The sequence below is a fragment of the Anastrepha ludens genome, chromosome 2 (genome assembly GCF_028408465.1).
Source record: "Anastrepha ludens isolate Willacy chromosome 2, idAnaLude1.1, whole genome shotgun sequence".
In the NCBI taxonomy this organism is placed as follows: domain Eukaryota; kingdom Metazoa; phylum Arthropoda; class Insecta; order Diptera; family Tephritidae; genus Anastrepha; species Anastrepha ludens.
Genome location: NC_071498.1, coordinates 106,789,903 through 106,804,561, shown reverse-complemented (window position 1 = coordinate 106,804,561; position 14,659 = coordinate 106,789,903). Strand labels below are relative to the sequence as shown.

At 35.2% G+C, this 14,659-nt stretch overlaps 1 protein-coding gene across 1 annotated transcript in view; it reads right to left on the bottom strand.

The window, feature by feature from the left end:
• LOC128871728 (sterile alpha motif domain-containing protein 5-like) overlaps positions 1-14,659 on the bottom strand; it is a 178,671-nt gene that overhangs the window by 39,565 nt on the left and 124,447 nt on the right. The window lies entirely within an intron of this gene.

Here is a 14,659-nt window from a genome sequence, read left to right as displayed (position 1 = left end):
TTCCTTTTACAGATACCCGAAATTGTAAATGGCTCAGAAAAGATCCAAGGTATAATTTCGAATACAATGACAGTGCTTATGTTGAAACATTTGAGACAACAAAGGAAAGTTTTGATGAGTACACACCAAATATGATTTTTAAAGAGTTTTTAACGGACGAAATAGTTCAATACATGTGTGACCAAACCATGTTATATGCACGCTCCGATAAAAACAATCGAAACTTTACAATTGACGTAGAGGAGATGAGAATATTTATAGGTATCTTGTTTTTAACCGGTTACCATGAGATACCAACTGAGCGTTCGTACTGGTCACTTGACGAGGATCTTGGACTCAATATTGTTTCAGAAGCCATGTCAAGAAATCGCTTTCTCGAAATAAAAAAATATCTGCATCTTGCAGACAACAAAGAAATATATAATTCTAAAGACAAAATGTTTAAGGTTAGACCACTAATGACTATGTTGATTGCACGTTTTCAGCAATTCGGTTATTTTCACTCGAATTTATCAGTTGATGAATCAATGATAAAGTACTTCGGCAAGCACTCAGCTAAACAATTTATAAGAGGTAAACCCATACGTTTTGGTTACAAGGCATGGATGCTAGCTAGCTTTTCCGGGTATTGTTATGATTTGGATGTTTATTGTGGAAAAAATACGTCCGAAGCTCGAAATATTCCGCTAGGCGCAAGCGTTGTATTGAACTTTGTGGACAGGATTCCCAATCCCGAGAGACATGCAATTTTTTACCACCCATTCCCTGATGAGACAGCTAGCAAACATGAAGTTCAAATCAACTGGTACCATTCGCGAAAACAGAATTTCAAATTGCAAGTTTGATGTCAACAAGACTTTCAAAAAGCGTTCCCGTGGAACATACGATTATCGTTACGATACTTCCAACGATATCCTCGCAGTTAAGTGGGTAGACAATAGCGTTTGCTCGATGCTCACCAACTTTGATACAATAACACCTGTGAATTATGTTAAGCGCTGGTCTCGCGAGAGTCAAAGCAAGATCAACGTTCCACAACCAAATTTATATGCCACTTACAATAAACATATGGGTGGCGTCGATAATATAGACCAAAATATAAATGCCTATCGTATAGCACTGAAGGGAAAGAAATGGTGGTGGGTAATTTTCACTTATCTCCTTGATTTGACCATGACAAATGCTTGGAAGTTTTATGTATCACTCAATAACAAAAACGATAAATTTAATACAAAACTGCAATTCAGTCGTGCAATTGTTCGGAAATATTTGATAGAAGGCAAATCACGGGTCTCTAGGAAAAGGCGTGCACCTTCTTCATCTGTTGAAAGAAACACCCATTGCCATATTCCACAAAAAAATGACTCGCAATTGCGTTGCGTCGTATGCCATCAACGCACAATTTGGTCATGCGCCATGTGCAGAAAAACCCTTTGGATAAAAAGAGATTGTTTCGCTCAATACCACACATAATATCTAAAACTATTTCTTTTTTCCTTTATTTATGAGATTTTCAATGTTAATAAACAGATATGGACTCGTAAGTGTAAGCACATTCTGTAAATTTATGTTTTAATAAAAATAAAACCGTTTGTTTGGCAAATCCCATTTTTAGTTTTTGAAATGAAAAAATGTATATACTTACGCCGGCTGTACTTTAAAAAGTACAGGCTGGGAAATGGACGTGGCATGAAAAAAAAAATTTTTTAAATCATTTTTTGCATCTAAAGGTCAAAAGTAACTGGTGTATGAAAAATCATGACAATCGGTCCACGGGTTCTGTACCCGGGCGTTAATGGGTTAAGCTTTTAATAACTGAATGCCTTGCGCTGATTTTACGATCTTGAAATCAAGTTAATTAGTCGATTATTGATGAGCTTTCTTGGCAATTTTTTTATATTCTGTGATTAGCGCAAATGAGTTTTACTAAGTTACTAATGCTCGAATTTAAGTGGATGTGCGTGTAAAACTAGAAGGCATTCGAATCTAAATATGCAGGTATATACACATTTAAGTGCAGTGAATCAATAAAGTTCGGGTACAACAATAGTTTCAGCATTAAAGAGCTTCTTTCTTTTCAATAGTTTATTTTATTGCATATCACCTAGACAGCTTCAGAATACAAAGAGACAAGCAATGGAGCGCATAAAGGTCAAAATAAAGGTTTCCATCCATAATTTTTTTTTTTCATATGTAGGTAAAAATGTTACGCATTTTAGTTTGTGTTTGTATATATATAAAGTTTTTGCTGACGCAATTGAGACCAGCAATCGGTAGATGAAATTTACATAACCGCACTTAACGATTTTGCTTCATAACGTCGACTTTGGGTTGCACTCGCAAAACGAATAGCAGGTGGTGAGTTTTAGAGAGAAAAATCAGTTTTGGGATAGTAAAAAGTTTTCACTGGCGCACTGGAGAGATTTTAGACATTTTGCGCTAACAACGGCTAGAAAATAAATGAAAACAATGAAATTGTATTGCGCTTAATTCATTGAAAAGGAGAAAAAAGCGAAAATTTCGTATATTAGAAATCATTTTATGATTGTCGCTGTCGAAAAAACCGTTAAAAATTGGATTTTTCTAAACCGGAATGCCACCTAGTGATCATTTTGAGTATTCCTCGGACAATAAATATTTGCATTCACAATAGTGTTAATTTTTTGAATACTCTTTCATCCAACGACAAAATGAAAAGAGACTATCTGGCTTCTCTTCAGTTGTCGCATAAATTTTTACTTTAATCCGTTTATTAAAGATTTCCGGGAAGGGGAGCACTCTAATGAGTATCAATTGGGACTTCTTGGTTGTGAGCTGAAGAAAAAAAATCGCACACTTGAGGAAGCTGAGAAATTCATTTTCTAGACAAAATCCAAACTTCAGAACAACTTGATTCCATTCATTCTCCAGAAAAAAAATTGTATCGGGTAATTATTTGGTCTGGATATCCCAAAGAACTCACTGTGAGGCCCTTCTTTTCATACACGACTTACCAAAAATATTGCAATTTGTGAAAAACTTATTGTTTGCAGATGGTGTTAAGTTATTTGTACAGATCCGCTGTATGGAAGATTGTACTAATCTTCAAAGGATCTTAAATATTTTCAAAAATGATGCATCTTGAACCACCTGCATTCGAATACCAACAATTGCTGGGTGGTTTCGTGCCGGAAAAAATTCAATCCATTTATTTGTGATAATATTTCGGACAACACTAAACTTAGTTGCAAAGAGGATATTAATGACTTGGGCATAATTTTCGACTCAAGACTCACGAAACATATTGATTACCTTGTTTCTAAAGCTTTTTCTATAATTGGATTTTTGCGTCGTAATATGGAAGACTTCTCTGATCCCTTGACCTTGGAAGCACTCTACGTCTCTTTAGTTCAAAGCCGGCTAGATTATTATTTATTAATATGGAACCAATTCTACCATTGCCATATAAATAATATCGAAGGGTCCCAAAATTTTTACCAAATATGCGTTGTGAGATGCGCTTGCCAAAGCGCTCTCTAGTTATATAGACCGACGCAAATTGATTGGGCTGCAAAGCCTTGAAGTTGGACGAATCCGCTTTTTGGTTCTCTTCGTATATAATCTTTTAACTTCAAATTTAAATTGTACTGAGCTACTGACTTATTTGATTAATTTTAAACAAAACACCATGATTTAAGGCAGATCGACGGTATAGAACTAATTATGCCTTTAATGAACCAACGACGAGCTGCATTCGAGTCAGCCACAACTATCCCAACCTTGACTTTAGTCTAAGTTTATATAAATCTATGCACAATTATAGGCAATTCTTAACTAAATACAAAGAAAGATTTTTAATATAGTTTGCAAGGTTTATCTGTAGACTGAAATTGATAAATAAATAAATGAAAAGCAAAATTGACTTGCGAGATCGACCTGCGAAACACGGATTTAAAGCTTTAACTTCATTTTATTTGTATACCAAAACTTTCTGAATTTATTAACATATCTGCACCAAAGCTTTTTTCCTGTGATTTAGTTCGATTTTTAGATGCTTTTTGTTATTATTTTTGTCGTATTTATGAAATAAATAATCAATGTATAGAGCAATTATTATTATAAAGTCTTTCTTACTTTAAGTAACGTAAAATAATACTGGGAAAAGTTGTAGAAATGTTTGACGTAGAAATTTCATCTTTCAGAAGAAAAATGTCCCTATACCAAAACTTTATTGATTGACTGTAATGTAAGTGTATGCCAACTCATTCATTAGTGTGCCTGTGTTGTAGTGAATACTTGCTAATTTTTAGTTATTCCACTAACTTCGCCAAAACAAACATTTCTCGCAATAAAATTCCGGTTTTCATTATTCTTCGTAATTTTAGGATCAATTAATGTTTCAGATCGTTATTTTATTTGTGTACGCAACACACAATGGATGCGTAAATTTCTAGTATAAAAATTTGAAAATTTGCTATAGCAATACAGACAAGGTAAAAAACTGTATAGTAGACGAAAAAGTAATAAAAGTTTATTTGAAATAATCGTTAAATGAAATAAAAAAGTATATAATTTTAAAATGTGGCGCAAATCAATGATGAAGCCCTTTTCAAGAACGAGATGTGGCCTAATTTTTTTCCGCATGTCGAATCAACTGCTACTTAAAGCCAAGTTTTCCCACAGCCTTCCGCATGGTGGCTAATGAAAGAAAAAAGACAACAGGTGTGGCTTTAAATCAGGGTATGGCATAGTGCACTAAATAATTAATGAAATAAGCGGATAGTTGAAACACCGAACAACTGGAGATTTAGTGATAATTAAATCCTAATTTTAACTACCACTGTCTTCAATGTGCACCCCACCACTATCTCTATGCAAGACGTCTTCGTTTCTCAGTTCCTTCAAGACTCTTTCACAACTTCCACTAACCACAATTTTATTCCTTTTAATGCTCTTTTGGTTCTTTTCTCTCTATTTACCCCGCGTATGGTGTCGCAATGGACGATTTTTTGATTATTTGTGCAAATGGGCCATCGCTTGGGCAGTAAGTTTTCACTAAGTTAAGGTTGAAATGCTATACTTGGCTAGAATAATCTTGACAGAGAATATGGAATGGAATGATCGGGTCCACACTCCTTATTTCAATATTCAGGCGGTCGCTATACTTACATATGTATGTATGTATGAACACATCAGAAAAAATAATTAATAATAATATATAACATTACATATATTATACATTGCCATTAAATCTAAAAATATGTACAAGAAATATCACCTACCAATATTTATTTTTTTTTTTTAAGTACATCTTTTAATTTTCTCACCTCATCGCAAAGAAAGCCAGAGTAATATTAAATTTGTCAATTACGACTTGATAAAGACGCAGCCATTAATATTATTAATTTAGAAACACTATTTGACAGGAATATGACAAATATCTGACATTAGCACACACAGAAGGGCACAAAGCAGACTCACCAATAAGGTGACACAAAAGCGCACAACTGTGACAAAGTATGCACATACATATGTATGTATGTGTGAGTATAAGGGAGAGAAGAGCAAAAATCATTAGTCACGCTAAATGTCAATATCGCTTGAGATTACTTGGAACAAGCTGCGTGAAATGACATTTGTCGTCATTGGCGTTAGAATGCTGCAGGGACGTTCGGCAAATGCACAGCAACCGTGGGGACGGCAGAGCTTTTAAGCGCACGTGCAACACCGGCGGCCGGATGAAAAATGCAAGAACAAGAGCACAAAGGCGTCGAAGTGTAAAGAATTGACGATAATTATGCATTCGCGTATGCTACTAAATCGATTGTGGTGATTAGTCAAGTGGAAATTGAAGAAATTATTCACTCCTTATTGAAAAAGGAAAACGAGAACGGATGTTGAAAATGTGCAGAAAAGCTATGTTTAGTGGAAGATTGATAGAAGAAAATTAAGGTGCATACAATGGATGAAGAGCATCGATACGAGCGTCGATCAATAAAAGCGAAGTTTGGCAACGTAGATGCAAGTTTTTCAAATTGCTTTTACGTTTCCCCAATTTCTTTCAGTGTACGACTACTTTGAGTCTTCCAAATACGCTTTTGTGCTCATTACTTGCACAGAGCCATGAGCTTCCCAAAGAACCATATTTTCACGTTGGAGAATATCATATGATGGGTGCCTGATCGGGCGCGTTCATTAGATGTGGATTTATTTTAGATGCTTTCCATTTCAGTTCAACCGGGCTATTCGGGACATGTTCTTCGATTTCGATGTAACTCAAAGATGTTGTTCTCTGGTCAAAATAATGAGACACGTAATTTTTTGTTCGCCCGAAAAAAATTTTTTTCAAGATTTATCGGCAATTTGTTTTTTCGGCTCAAAATAGATTTTTTTTTAATTATATAAGAATTTTTTTTTTTAAATGCTCATAACTTAGTCTAAAATGAACCGATTTTAATGATTCTGGGTTCAAAATGATCGGCATTACTTGCACGAGCGGCTTCATGTTGCAAAAAAGTAGTTGAAAATTTTTTATTTTGCAAAAAACCAAAAATTCGAAATTTTTTCGAAATTCAATATTTCAAAAAGTGTATATCTGTTTTCTTTTTAACTTTTTCCAAATCAAGAGGACACTCCAAAGTTCAATTGAGCTGAATGCCCAGTTGCTAAAATGAGTTATTTTTGAGCAAGGCATTTTTGAGTAAAAACCCTGTTTCGCACTTTTTGTTTTTGATCCTGGGTTCAAAATGATCGTTTTTTCAGAAAGACCCATTGTCATTGATACCTCCGCATATAACGTAAAAATTCCTTCTCATTACCTTTCCGACCGAAGGCACCGTCTTTACCAATATATATATAGGGTCCGCCATATAACTTTACGGAATTAAAAATGCTATAAAAGAGAAACTACTCAACATTTTTCCAAACTGTTTTTTTATTTTGAAATATCCTTCTGGTTAATGATTTTTCAACACATTTTCGATTGTATTGTTGAGAACGACGGTGAACTGATGTTCCTGGTGATTCACGAACACTCTCGGCCACAGCAGCAATATTTTCGGGTGTACGCACGGTTTTCGGTCGGTCACGCGTTGGTTTGTCAATAAGCAACCCCGTTTCTCTTACTTTTTTCGCTTCATTCGGTGCTTTTCTTCTTTCCATTGCCGTACGCAATTTTCGTACACATTCAGCGACATTACCATGATTTTCAAAGTAATGGTGCAATATTTCCCAACGTTCTTTGAGCGTATACAGAACTATTTTCGTTCACCGGAAGAATAAAACTAATTTTCTGTCAATTCAGATGACAGCTAAGTGTTACCATTCTTCAAATAATACCTAGTTCAAATCCGTAACGATAGATGGCGGGCCCTGTATTTTCATGGCAGAAATACACTCGGAGGTTTGCCTTTGCCTGCCGAGGGGCGACCGCTATTAGAATATGTTTTTCTTACGGCGACCGCCCGTTTTTACCAATAATAATAAAAACTACGAACAAAATTTTAGGGGTGTGTTTTTGAAAATTGAAGAAAAAAATCTTCCTAAAAGTTTTGAAGAAAAAAACACAATTGTTTTCTTAAAGATATATTGATACTAAGAAATTAAAAAAAAAAAATTATTAATAAGTTTTAAAAGAACCAAAAATATTTCACTCTATACCAAAACTTTCAACATTGAATAAATCTCAAAATAAATAAAATTTTTTCAACGTTTTTGGGTTTACTTCTTATTACACCCAAGCCTACAAATTAACTAATTTTTAGAAGAGTTAACGACAGTGATCACTTGACAAGGGTCGGCTCATATATTCCAGGCAATTCATAATTTCGGTCTTACTAGTGTTAAGCGGCCTTCGTAATTATAAAAATAAACTTTGTTTGGATATAAAAGGCATTCTGGGGCCCTTTATCTTCAAGTTCTTAATAAGAAGTAGAAGTGCACTTGTGCCCACAGCAACGCGGCATATTACAAACCGTTGAATGTTCCCACGGCAGACGCTTCTACGTTATCGGAACGACCCGGAATTATATCCTGTAAAGGACTGTCACTCCAGCAGCATTTCCCGTACATGTAACGGGAATATTTATTCTGCCACAACAACAACAATAAAGTTTTGATTATTTACTTTTTTTTTAATTTTTGTTAAAAATTTGCTTCTTACTAAAATAACTGGCAACTGTTTTCCAAACGCAAATTTTTGCCATACTGAAAGTAGCCGAATGGATAACCGAGAGGAGATGGAGCGGGAAGCAGAATCAAGTTTTCAGTGACAGTTAGGCTGCACTGAAAGCCCTGGAGAACGTGAAGTAAACCTTAACGATTGGAAAACGTGAAGTAAACCTTAAAGAATGTAAGAAGAAGCTTAATTCTGTCGCAAGACAAAACAGGCTTGTACTTATATGGGTTCCGGGACACTCCGGTATTCAAGGAAACGAAATTGCCGATGAATTGCCCAACCATGGATCAGCGGTGCCCCCACAAGGGCCAGCGCCAATAATCGGAATCAGTTCCGCAGGAATCATGAATTGAATCAGCGATTATGTAGGCAATCTACATAAAGAGCGATGGTCCGGTCTAGAACGCTGCAGAACTGCAAAGTGTTTTGTGTCAAGTCCGAACAGAAACCTTTCAAACTTTTTACTAAAACTTGGAAGGAAAGACGTTCGGTTGATGGTCGGTATTATTACAGGACACAACCCATGGGGTCAGCATATGACCACCATTGAAATCATTGAGCACCCAATGTGCCGTTCTTGCTTGGACAAGGCGCATAGCACTGAGCTCTTTCTCTGTGAGTGTCCTGCCTTTGCTAGAGTAAGGCTCCGAGTTTTAGGTTGCGATGTCGAGAGAATGAGTCATATTCAGTAAACAGAATTTTTAGAAATTTTTCGAGTTTTGTAGCACATAACATTTTGATACAATAAATAGCAAATTTGAAGTGGTTCAAAAATTGTAATGGTTTTTGACTTTTTTTTTGCGATATAGTGCATTTTCTGCATATAAGAAAAATTGGAACATGCGTTTTGTGAAATGAAATGTATAACCAGGTCAACAAAAAATTATCAGAAAATAAGCTTGACGTACACAATTTAAAAAGTCTGAATAAAAAATTTCAAATTTTGATAAAAGATTGTTGAATTTTTTTAAATAAAAAAGAGTTGTTTTTTTAATTTATTAATTTTTTACAATAATTAAAAAAAAAATTTAATTTGAAATTTTTACATGGTTTTTGTTGTAGTATGAAATATATAAAAATAAATACATTTTTTCAAGTTTGCAATACGCCGCCCTGCATTTGTTTGGAACAAAAGTGTATTTTCTATTGATTAGCTATACTGAAGTGGAAGCATGAGTGATTAGTGTGACGATTAAACTAAATTTATTAACTAAATCAAAGCAAAGAAGAGTTTAAAAAAATACTACTTAATAAAAAGAAATAAAATTCGCCTATGCTTGTATGGGATTTTAAAGCTGCTTAATAGCGTTTTTATTACTACTTTTATTCTTCATTGTGGTAGTTGTGGCATTTTTTTAAATTTTATTGTCTTTGGTTGGCACTTTCCATACGGCTGGTGATAAATTTAAATTTTATGAGTGCCATATTAATTGACAAGAATGCGTGCGGCTGAATTGACAAAAAAGGGATAAATAAACGACAGCCACTACACACAAATGCACATACACACACACACACTCGTACACTGACATATGAAATAGGAGCATTGAAATAAATAACAGTAACAAATTAAGATATACCGCAATAAAAGTTAAAATGCAGAGCTCAATTAATTTCAGATGCTGGCAGTCAGCTTCCCAACCCGTTAAGGCGGCAAGCACCAGAATTTCGCTGGAACTTCAATTGGCGGTATATTGAGCTCACAGCAGCAGCAATGCCTCATTCTTCATCATCGATTTAATGCTAAATACACTCGAACGAGATGACTTTTTTATGGGTTAATTACTATTGTGCAGTAATCAGCCAAGTAGTTGAATGAAGAAAGGAGTCAAAGCAAGAGAAAAAAAGCAGGAACACAGTAAGAACTTATAAAAATTAGTGGCTAAACGAGTGACATTGATTGCTGACACGCACAGCAGAGGTCGACGAATTGATTTCTGGCAATCCCGCAAGAACAACTTAATAACGAAGCAAATATAAAGGCCAGCAGTCAATAGAAAAGGTTTTGAAGCAACTTAAAATTTCAGAAATGCCCGCTTCGTCGGAAATCAGAATATATTTGATTAACGGCGGGTTAGCGATTCTAATCAGTTGTTGTTAGGAATGGCATAGCATAGATTCCTTTCATAGATTCTCTTGCTTGGTTACTTAAGCGAAAAGTCACTCCATTCAGACGTAAGTGTAAAAATAATTACATACAGCCGGTTTGGTTTGTTGTGAAATATATTTGCTGCTAATTGATAGAAATTCATGAGGCACTCACTTATAATGAAACCAATAAATCACACATTTTAGTGTATGGTGTGTATGTGTGTATGTGTGGATGCCTTGCAAGGAAAATCTGAACCGTTGGGAAATAAAATCTGGTTTCGCCAATTGCAAACGGCGGGTGGGCTAACCGCTGATTTTTTCAAAAAAGGTTGTGTTTATTTGGGACTTTTAAAACAACTTTTTTGTGCTTTTTTCATTATTTATAGCCTTCTAAAATACAAAAACAATAATTCAGTTCAAATAATCATATTTGCATAAGATATACTCCTACACTGACGGTAACAATGTGAGTGTGCCATATTTTGGCCAGTTTTGGATATATTTCCTTTATTTATTTGATATCTTTTAGTTTTTTATAAAAGATCAACTCATTATACAACAAAAACAAACAAAAATCTTCTTTTCCAATTTTGTGTAAAAATTATGAAAATTCTGCAAATTTTCACCAAAATTTAAAACTTTTTAATCAACATTTTTATAATTTTTTTTAGTATGCGATTTTATTGCCCATGCAAATTTAGTGTAAAAGTGAAAGTTGCAAGTGAAATTTCATACTAAAATATAATGAGCTATTTGCTGATTTGATTTTTGACATTGTGACTTATTTTCTTCCATACAAAGTATATAGACTAGACTATTTCTTTATGTGGAAGAAAATTACTACTTGTATAAAAAAAAATATTAAATAAATAATTTAAGATAATTTCGGCCCTTTCGAATAAGTGCATAAAAGTACCGCCTCAAAATGCTTCGCGTACTTCTCACTCATTTTGGCTTGGGAAAATTTCGAACGACACTAACCTGAGTTAGCACTGGCGTAGTAGCCCTTGATTGGGACTATTATGCAGGAAAAGCGACTCCAAACGGCAGATATTTTTATGAGGAGCTTTTTCGTGGCAGAAATACACTCAGTGGTTTGCCATTGCCTGCCGAGGGGCGACCGCTATTAGAAAAATGTTTTTCTTAATTTTGGTGTTTCGCCGAGATTCGAACCAACGTTCTCTCTGTGAATTCCGAATGGTAATCACGCACCAACCCATTCGGCTATGTCGGCCGGCTACGGCGATTCCAAAATACAGTATCCTCGAAATACGCTGCAGTAATCAGACAGCCGTGAGCTAAGGTTCGGTTGCAGCACTTCTAGGCGGAAGCTACTCTCGACCGTATAATTTAGCTTTGAGTCATTAGTGAAGATAGCCACTGACCCTGGGTCAAGGTTCTTAACATTATTACATTAACATCTTTCTGGAATTCGCGTGGAGAAATTATTTTCACATCAGAATTGTGTAGTGTTGCTTGCTAACTAGAAGGATTCAGAGAATTTTTAACTGCCAAATCGGAAATATTTCTAGGGTAGGTATACACCAAGTCAGATTGCGTTGCAATTAGCTCGGAATTTACTATAGATATTTATGGGAATAAGATCTAACAAAGCAAATCCAATAAAAAAAATTCCTAAATTTAGTAAGTAAAAGCGTTTTGATTTGTAAATACTCATTCGTATACGAAATTTCTAACACAACGCAAATATTTATTTAGCTGTCGACGTCTTAAGAATCAAAAGTACAAATTCCAAATGGTAGAAATGCCCGCCTATACAGGCGCATAGTTCAGAACTACCGGCAATTCCTGCAGGGTCTATGTTTATCTTTGTAAGTATAGAATAAAACGATATTATTTTTTTCATATTTTCGCAAAATTTAGAAAAAAATATTTTATTTAAAGGAAAAACTATTTTATATATAAATATATTATAAATACAATACATTAAAAAATACTGAAAAATATTGTATCTTAAATATGAGAACCAATTGAAATGGCGCTTCCTATAAGAAACATGCAAATCAAAGTTAAATTGCTTACTAACCATCATTCTCAATATAAAGAAGGAGCTGCTGTATCTCTGCCTCTTCTACCTCTGCTACCTCTGCCTTACCTCTGCTGCTGTTGTATGTCAAATGACTAGCGACGGCCATAGCAAATCTTTTAAATCAGAGGCCAACTGAACTTAAATGGCAAAAACTACGAAATGGCTTAAGTAACGCAGTATTTCCGCTTCATTGCGTTTCGATTGAAGCCTTTCAATGAAAGTCTCACAAATTTCACGCACATTGCACAAAATCCAACTTTTTGTAGCAATTCGAAAACACACACAGGCACATAAGCAAAGTGTCAAAGCGTCGAACAAAGCGTTCCCATAGCATTCGCCTCAGTTCTTTAGTGCTTTGGCAGTACTCGCCTTCGCTATTTGGCTTTTAAGTGTGTGTGCATATTAAAAGATGATTAATTATTAAATTTGATTGAACGGTATGCAGGAGGCGCAATGGCACATACAATCACAACATAGGGTGCGTCTCTTGTATAGAATCCTTGGTGGGGAATATCGTGTATATTTTCCTGCCACGTGTTTGTGGAATGTTTGAAATGCTGCCATAATATTAATTTGATTCGATGACGAAATTCCGCCGTACAAAATTAAGATTAATTGTTTTCATCTTTTTAAACTGTAACGAAAAGGATTTGAAGGGTTTGAAGAATCCTTTTTAATGAGCGCGAAAATGTAGTTTCTTTTGCCTGCTTTTAATGAAACCAAAGTTGACGTGCTTAAGTGGAAAATCAGATTGTAATACGGTGGATTACTATGCGACAAAGGATGATGAGATAATATATAAGTATATAAGAATGCATCTGTGCAGTCAAGAAGATTAAAAATTAATTTGGTCTTTGTGGGTTTTTTTTTTATTCGACATTTGCTTTTGACTGATATTCGTGTACTTAATTTTATCTACAAATAGTGACATGCTACATATTTCACAGCGACTACTTTCAGCATTTTTTGCAGTATTTCCTCTCTCCTGTACGTAAATATGTCGTCCTACTAATTTTCTTACAAAACTTTTTAATCTTTCATTTACTATTATTTAATTCATATGTCTCGTGATTCTTCAAAGAGCGACATTCTAATTATTGCCCATCTCTTTCCGCTATGTTTTACAAACATAAGTATAAATTCCTTCTTACACCTCTCCGGTCATATTTTTTTTTAGCCAGAAGCATATAGGTCGGCACAAGAAGAATTTTTTGGAAGTAGAAGAGGTTTAAGGAGGGCGAACCGTTCTTAGAAAACAGCTCCGGTTAACGCCGAAGGCATTTGGTGCATTCATTAAATAGGACCCTTCCATTGTACTAGGTTGTTTAATAAGTTTTGGGTTCGATAAAAGAGAGTGCTGCTACTAGCCCACAGGAGATTATATTGGAAAATCGGGGTGTGTCTGAAAGAGATTTAGTAGCAGCTCTAGGCATCTCAGAAGACATTGCAAGTAATATTTTGACTGAAGTCTTGGGTTTCGGAAAGTTGTGTGTACAATGGGTGCCGCATTCGCTAACAGTGGAACAAAAACACATTCGAGTGCGACTTTCTCAGCAGCATTTAGAGCATTTTCGAAAGGATAAGGGGGATTTTGTGTGTCAATTTATCACTATGGATAAGACTTGGGTCTATCACCAAGATCCTAAATCAAAACAAGAGGATAAAGAGTGGTGTGAACCGAGTTCTACGGCTTCGAAACGGGTTCGTGTTCAGGAATCGGCCAAGAAGGTTTTAGCAACAGTTTTTTAGGTCACGAAAGGAATTTTGTTCGTGGAATACTTGCAAACTGATAAAACAATAATTTCTGAATATTCTTTCCAGCTGAAGGAAAAAATTCGCGAAAAAATACCCAGCTCCCTAACACAAAAAAAAATTATTTTTCGTCAGAACAATGCACCGTGTCACAAGAGTATCTTGACAATGGCTAAAATCCATGAATTAAAGTTCGAATTGTTGGATCATCCACCGTATTCGCCAGATTTGGCCCCTAGTGACTTGCAGACCTAAAAAAAATGCATGTGCGGAAAGCATTTTTTATCAAATGATGAGGTCATAACAGCTGTGGAAGCGCAAATGAAATCTTTTACTACTGCAACCCAAACCATTCGACTTTTAACTGCTAGGACTGATACTTTTAAATGTAGCCGTAGCTGCTTACCATAACCTAACTAGATTGATTGGCCCATTAGTTGTCCTAGTACACATTAGACATGTCATGACTTCGGAATTTTCGGTAAAGTAGTCTGCAATATATACCAAGCCGATGGGAAAGACCGTAACATTGAAAGCCCCCGAGTACTTATTTGTTTCCATATATTACTTATTGGGGATTTCACAATACCTAGTAATAGTTGCGTTACCTC